This window comes from Tupaia chinensis, unplaced genomic scaffold (genome assembly GCF_000334495.1).
Source record: "Tupaia chinensis unplaced genomic scaffold, TupChi_1.0 Scaffold000563_1, whole genome shotgun sequence".
NCBI lineage: Eukaryota > Metazoa > Chordata > Mammalia > Scandentia > Tupaiidae > Tupaia > Tupaia belangeri.
In genome coordinates this window covers 774,557-782,443 of record NW_006160076.1, presented here as the reverse complement: position 1 = coordinate 782,443, position 7,887 = coordinate 774,557, and positions in this window count along the sequence as shown.

The window sequence follows — 7,887 nt, the reverse complement described above, 5'->3', positions numbered from 1 at the left end:
GCTACTCTGCTCAGTTTGTACTTTCTTACATGTTGGCATGAACTGTTACTTCAGACTTGGTTACTCTCACAGTTTTCATGATGCGAGACTCTTATTCTGTGATGATAGTGTTTGAAGCCATATATTCTTAGTGCCATATTACCAAATAAATATTTTATCTGTTGAACCTCTGAGTAAACATTAAACTCTTCAAATGCTGGAGAAAATCTGATTGTATTGTATGTACTGAGAGATACTGTGCTGGTTTATAGTGCATGCCATCAAATAAATAACAAATCTGGACTTCGAGTAAAGACTTTATTTGAAAGGATTATTGCAAGGTGGGCAAAGGGCAAGCATCTTAAGAGTTAGACAAAAGGGTTGGGCTTTCTTTTAGAGGACTGGTCTATAGTGCAGTGATTAAGAGCTGTGCATGAAAAGTCATTAACCTTCCAGGCAGGCACCATAGTCTGGTAGTTAAGGAAGCCAGATTCAACATGGCTGACCACAGTTCAAGTCCTGGCCTTACTGGCTTTGAAAAAATGCTAGACATGTGTGTGTGCATGTGTATACTCCAAATCCTGACAGGATAAATAAATGGAAGAAAGGGGATTGAAGTGTAACCATTTCTAATTGGAAGGTGCTTTCTCTCTCTCTCTCTCTCTCTCCCTTTCTCTTTCTCCTTTTCTGTCTATCTAACAAGCACACATGCTCTCTGGAAAAATTTCAAAAAAGAAAAAAAAAGAAAGGAAGCTAGATTTCACAGAGTCAACTATGCTCTGAATCCTACCCTAGAGGCTTGAAAAACATGCTGGGTACATGTTTGTACATGCCCCAAATCATGAAAGGACAGAGAAATAGAAGAAAAACAGTTACAGTAGACAAAGCCTAAAGGAGGGCTTTTCTCTCTTTCCCCTCCACCTCCCCAAAGTGAGCACGTACATTCTCTGACAATTAAAATTAAAACAAAAACAAGGCTAGAAAAAACTGAGATGGTGGGAACTGAACCAAAGGATAGTATAATCTGACAGCAGATTACAATTTATATTCTTGGGGAGCTTTAAAGGGAGGTTCTGTGCCTGCTTGGGTTGGGGATAAGCCGATGTTCAGAGACCTTGGAAGAAGAGAAGCTTAACCAAAACAAATCTGGACTTCGAGTAAAGACTTTATTTGAAAGGATTATTGCAAGGTGGGCAAAGGGCAAGCATCTTAAGAGTTAGACAAAAGGGTTGGGCTTTCTTTTAGAGGACTGGTCTATAGTGCAGTGATTAAGAGCTGTGCATGAAAAGTCATTAACCTTCCAGGCAGGCACCATAGTCTGGTAGTTAAGGAAGCCAGATTCAACATGGCTGACCACAGTTCAAGTCCTGGCCTTACTGGCTTTGAAAAAATGCTAGACATGTGTGTGTGCATGTGTATACTCCAAATCCTGACAGGATAAATAAATGGAAGAAAGGGGATTGAAGTGTAACCATTTCTAATTGGAAGGTGCTTTCTCTCTCTCTCTCTCTCTCTCCCTTTCTCTTTCTCCTTTTCTGTCTATCTAACAAGCACACATGCTCTCTGGAAAAATTTCAAAAAAGAAAAAAAAAGAAAGGAAGCTAGATTTCACAGAGTCAACTATGCTCTGAATCCTACCCTAGAGGCTTGAAAAACATGCTGGGTACATGTTTGTACATGCCCCAAATCATGAAAGGACAGAGAAATAGAAGAAAAACAGTTACAGTAGACAAAGCCTAAAGGAGGGCTTTTCTCTCTTTCCCCTCCACCTCCCCAAAGTGAGCACGTACATTCTCTGACAATTAAAATTAAAACAAAAACAAGGCTAGAAAAAACTGAGATGGTGGGAACTGAACCAAAGGATAGTATAATCTGACAGCAGATTACAATTTATATTCTTGGGGAGCTTTAAAGGGAGGTTCTGTGCCTGCTTGGGTTGGGGATAAGCCGATGTTCAGAGACCTTGGAAGAAGAGAAGCTTAACCAAATTGGTTAACAGACATTTTGTTGCCTTTGATGAGCAAGGACAGGCAATTTAGCTAGTCATTCATAAACAAAAAAATTGGGAATCTGGGGGGGGGCTCTCAGTTTAGTCTTGTCATTGCTAAATGAAAACATTTGTTAAGTCTTATCTAAGTCACGTGGAGAAGGATCATTCTATTTTTTTTTTTTTTTTGGGAGAGGTTTTTGCTATAGGGCATGTGTGCTCACAAGACAGAGAGAGACAGAGAGATAGAAAATGAGAAATCACCCTCCGGGGGAATGGCCACGCCACAATCCCTTCTCCTCCATTCTCCTCTCGGGATCTTGGGCATGCATGCACTCACGCCCACCGTGAGTTTTAAGCCACCAGGTCTGGGACTTGAACTGTGGTTGACTACATGGTAGTCCAGCAACATAGCCATTACTCTAACTGCTGGTTCTGAAGGGTCATTCTTTATAGTAAGTCATCTGGAACACAAAGGATTGGGGTGAGGTGGATTGCTTGACTTTTGCTATTTTCAAGTAGCTCAAGGCACAATTACTATTCAAACTGTCATTAGCATATAAGTATTACTACACAGGGGACCATCAGGTGGCATTGTGGTTAAGGTGTTGGATCCCAACATGGCTGACCTATGTTGGAGTTCCAGACCCAGCAGCTTGAAAATCACGCTGAGTACATGGGTGCTTATGTCCAAAATCTTGAAAGGAGAATGGAAGAGAAGAGATTGCAACATGGCAATCTCCCTGAGGGATGATTTCTTACTTTCCCTTTCTCTGTTTCTGTCTCCCTCCAGTGAGTATACATGTACTGTGGCAAAAACCTAAAAACAAACACACACGAAAAATTACTATGCATACCAATTATTTTTGTAACTCAAGGGATTGTTCCAAGGTAATTTTAAATATATTTAATATTTAGGAATTTCAGAATCTAGCTACTATTTAAGATGACTTTATGACAATTATTATTTCCATGTATATATATTTGAAATTTCAGTTCTTAGTATTTAAAAATCTCTAAAGGAACATCTTATAAATCTAGATAAAATGTAAAGTCATACTGTTTCTTCAAAGAGGTCTTTCTTGATTCAAATCACCTTTAGTTTAGAGGCCTAATGTTAGTTCTTTGCATTTCTTCTTCCTAATGCTGGTCATATTTGCAAGCCAGCCTTATCATATTTGCAATATTTCTGTTTCATGAGAGATTGCAAACTCAGTGGGGGATGGAAACTGCCTGGGTTGTTGTCTATTGTGACTCAGCACCTTCCTCTATGAATTGCTCAATACATATTCGATGGGTAAATGAAAAATGTTTCTATCATTCTCTCACAGTAGAATACACTGAGGAAATAAAATCATTGTTGCTTCTAAAAGTTAGTTAACCTTGTGTCATCCATTATATATGAACTCTTCACTGTAATTTAGATTTGTGAAAGCTGGAAGTAGAGTCCTGAGAATCTTTTTATAATATTCTAGATAAGTCTATATAATATTATAACTTAACCAGTAATATCTACCATTTATTAAATGCTTGCTATGTTAAATGCTTTATATAAATTATTGTTATATTAAAAATCTCTCTTAATCTACAAAATAATCTTGTGAGTAAATAGTGAATTACACAGAAATGATTTTAGGCCATTTATATACAAATACAGATTAAGACTGTCAAAATAGCTAACATCTATTATAATCATGAATAAACCTGGGCATTAAAAAATGTGGATTCTGATACCTGAGTAGTATTTTAACTTCCTGCAGTGTACTCTGCATATAACTTCTGAAATACATAAATTGTGAAAACATAGTATGGTAAAAGGACTTCAGAAAATAAATTTTGCCCATGGAAGCCTCTCCTAAATTTATTAGCATAACAGTTTATAATGGTTTCTGCTCTGGTTATTAGTTTGGATATTTTTGTTTATAAAGGATATAAAAAAGATGGGGCCAGCAGACAACATGGAGGTTAACGTGGCTGGATCCTACATAGACACCTGTGTGATTTACATCCTAAACCCAGTAGCTTGAAAAACAGGCCAGGTGTGTGTGTGTGTGTGTGTGTGTGTGTGTGTGTGTGTTGTGGGGACCAAAATCCCAAAAGCAGACTAGAAGAGATTGCAGTATGGCCATCCCCCCTGGAGTGTGCCTTCTCACTTTATCTCTCTTTGTCTCTGGCAAGCACACATGTCCTATAACAACTCCTCCCCCCCCAAAATATATATACATGTGCACAAACTCACTCATGAGCACACACACACACACACACACACACGTATGGGTGCCAGCCCATTGGTGTGGTGGTTAAGGCAGCTGGATTCCACATGGTCAACTAAGAGGTTGGTGTCCTGGACTCAATGGTTTGGAAAAATGCTGGGTGCATGTGTTTCAAAATCCTGAAAGAGGGGAGAAAAAGGGGAGAAGGGATTGTGGCATTACTATGCCCCACCGGGGGTGCTTTCTCACTTTCTCTCTCTGTCTCCTTCTTCCCCTGGTGTGTGCACATATGCTCTGGTAAATCAAAATAAATAAATAAATAAATAAATAAATCTACTTACATTAGGTAGAGTTTATATAACATCAACTCATCCCTGTAAATTACAGAATATGTGACTGAGAATGATGAAAGCTAAAAAATATTAAATATAAATTAGGGACTAATAACATAATTCTGAGGAAGATCTGTGTGTCTGAGCAGGATAGCCAAGAGTACAGAAAAGATGGATAGAGAAGTCATGAACTGAGGATCGTAATACTGGGTCCTTTGGCTGTGCCTAATAATCTAAGCTTTTGGTCATCACCTAATTCCTCACAATATAGCCAGTTGAGTGAAAAAAGAAACTGAACAAGCAAAGATGGCACAGCTTCTCAGACCTCATCTACCTCCAGAATCCTTGGACTATGAAATCTACATGGAGCTGTTCAGTTTTGATGGTTGAGTGGTTGAGACGGGACTAGGGGAATGTAGCACCTTTATTTCAGGGAAGTTTGGCACTCACCTTCCTCTTTCTTTCCTCCTTAATGCCTTCTTGTATTTAATAAATGTGGGGGTTTGAGGAAGGATGAAGAAATAATTAAGAAGTAAAGAGCCTTTCTTGTCCTTTGTTCTTGGCCCTCTATTGCTTGGAGGCAGAAGCTTAATTATAGCTTTGAAATAAAAAATTAGCCCATTTAGATCAATAGAAAAAGATCTACCATTTCAAAATAGGCAAAGTTGTGATTACTCTTGAATTAGTTCCAGAATCCAGTCTGTTCTGCCTCCTCTTTTTCAATATTTGTTTGATTAGGATAATAACAGCTAATAGAATTAACTCAGGTATTTAAGTTTTCATTTCCAGCTAATTCTATATGCCAACCACTGTTCTCAACACTAGAGATACATAGGTAAACAAAACAAAGTTCTTGTCTCCCTGGAGCTTAATACTAAAGATAATAATGAATAAAAATCAAATGTGATTTCAAATAGCATTAAGCATTCTGAAAAGAAACAATAGAAGGTAAGGAATAAGAAGTTTGTATGTGCCCTTTCTGACGAGGTGATGCTGCTGGAGAATGGAGGAGAGATTTCCGTGAAATAAGAGAGTCCGGCAAGCAATAATTTGTGGAAAGAGCTGTTCACGTAAAGGATAGAGCAGTGCCAAAGCTTTGAGGACAACATGTGTTTGACAGGAGAACACTGTTGGAGAAAATTTAGGATATGAGTAAAGAGAAAATCAGAAAGATATCCTGGCATAAGATCATATAGAATCTATTGCTATGGGTTAGGATTTAGTATTTTGTATTAAGCATGATAGGAATCCATTAGAGAATTCTAGTGGAAGAATAACATTATCAGATGTATATTTGCAAAGGAAGTTCTCTGGCAGAAGAAAAAATTTATAGAAATGTGAATCTACACAAAATGATGATGAACATTGAAAATGGTAACTCTGTGGTAACTACATATGAAATATTTTATTTTCTTTGTATTTAAAAAGCAGAAATAACAATATATTGTGGTGTTTTGTAACATTATATAGAAGTAAGTTGTATGTCAAAAATCGCACAAGACAGGGAGAGGGAAAATCGAGTATACTGTTATAATGTCATTATACAAAATGTTAAATAGTAAAATATTTTCTAAATATGAACTGTGATAGTTTGAAGATGCGTACTATAAGCCATACATAGCCACTAAAATAACAGGACAGAAAGTTACAGCTAATAAGTCAAGAAAGGAGAGAATGTGGAACCGTAAAAATACCTCAGTCAATTGAAAAGAAGATGGAGAAAGAGGAAAAAGTGAATGAATAACAGGTAAAACAAATACCTCATTAGAGGTAGATTTAATCTCAACCACATCAATAACCAATAAATATAACTTGTCTAAATACTCCAATTTAAAGTTAGAGAGTAACAGAGTAGATGAAAAAAACAAAGCCCAAATATATGTATCTTACAAAAGACCCACTTTAAATATAAAGACACAAAAGGTTGACAGGGAAAGGATAAATCATAGACATCTTGATTTGTTAAATTATCTCAGATAAAGTAGATTTGAGAGAAAGGAATATTATCAAGGATAAAAAAAGATTATTTCGAAATGATAGGGCATCAGTTCAAGAGGCCATAACAATCTAAATGTTTGTATATCTGATTAAGAATTTCAAGAAATACATAAATACAAACTAATAGCACTGTAAAGCAAAATAGACAAATTAACAATTACAGTAAAGTTAGAGCTATTTTCTCTCACCATTCAATAACTGATGGAAAAAAAATTAGAAAAGTAGAAGAAACATAGAAGGCCAAAACAACATTCTCAACATACCTGTTAACCAACATTTATAGAACTTTCCAACCAACAACCGAGCACACACATCCTTTGAAAATTTACACATAATATTTACTACAGTTGACCATATTCTGAGTCATAAAATAGCTCTCAATAAATGTAAGGAAATTCAGTTCACATGAAGTATGTTTCATGGCCAAAATAGAATTAGATTACAAATAAATAACAAATCTGGGAAATCTCTAACTATATGGAAAATAAATAACACCTTTCTAAACAATCTATGGGTCAAGTAAGAAATTTAATAAAACATTTTGAATGGAATAAAAATTACATGTGCTTCCTCCCCCCAAAACTGTAAGATGCAGCTAATGTAGTAATTCAAGGAAAATTTCTGGCCCAACATATTTGTAGTAGATAAGAAAAAGGTATCAAATCAATGACTTTATATAAGAGGAACTAAACCATAAAGTAAGCAGAAGAAAGAAAATAAAGATTAGAAAACAAAAAAATCAATGGTGAAAATCAGTAGAATCACAAGCTGGTATGTGAAGTCAATAAAATTGATAAAAACTAGCTAGACTGATCGATCTAAGAAGGAGAAGACATAAACAATCAGGAATATCAATTAAAATCACTACAGATTTGACAAATAAAACTTTATGTCAATATAATTGACCACTTAGATGAAATTTTCAAATTCTTGAAAGATATAAACTGCCAAAGTTCTCTGAAGAGAAATAGATAAACTTTTAAGCTTATTTTTAAATGAATTTGTAAATTAGAACTCTATACCTGAAAAATTCTGGGCTAAGATATCTTCACTGATGAATTATACTATACTTCAAGGAAGATATAACATAAATTTTATATAAAGTACTACAGAAAATTGGAGTGTAAAGAAGAGTTCCTGAGAGTTCCTAATTTATTCAATGGTGATGGTATTATTCTGATGCCAAAATAACACAAGGATATATAAGAGAAGAAAACTAGAGATCTCATGAACATAGATGAAAATATTCTGAGCAAAATGTTGCCAGTTGAATTAAAGTATGTGTAGGAATGATAATACATCGTGGCCAAGTAGTGTTCAGTCTATGAATGTCAGGTTTAATCTAACCATAATAGCTAAAAATACATGAAAAGTTGGC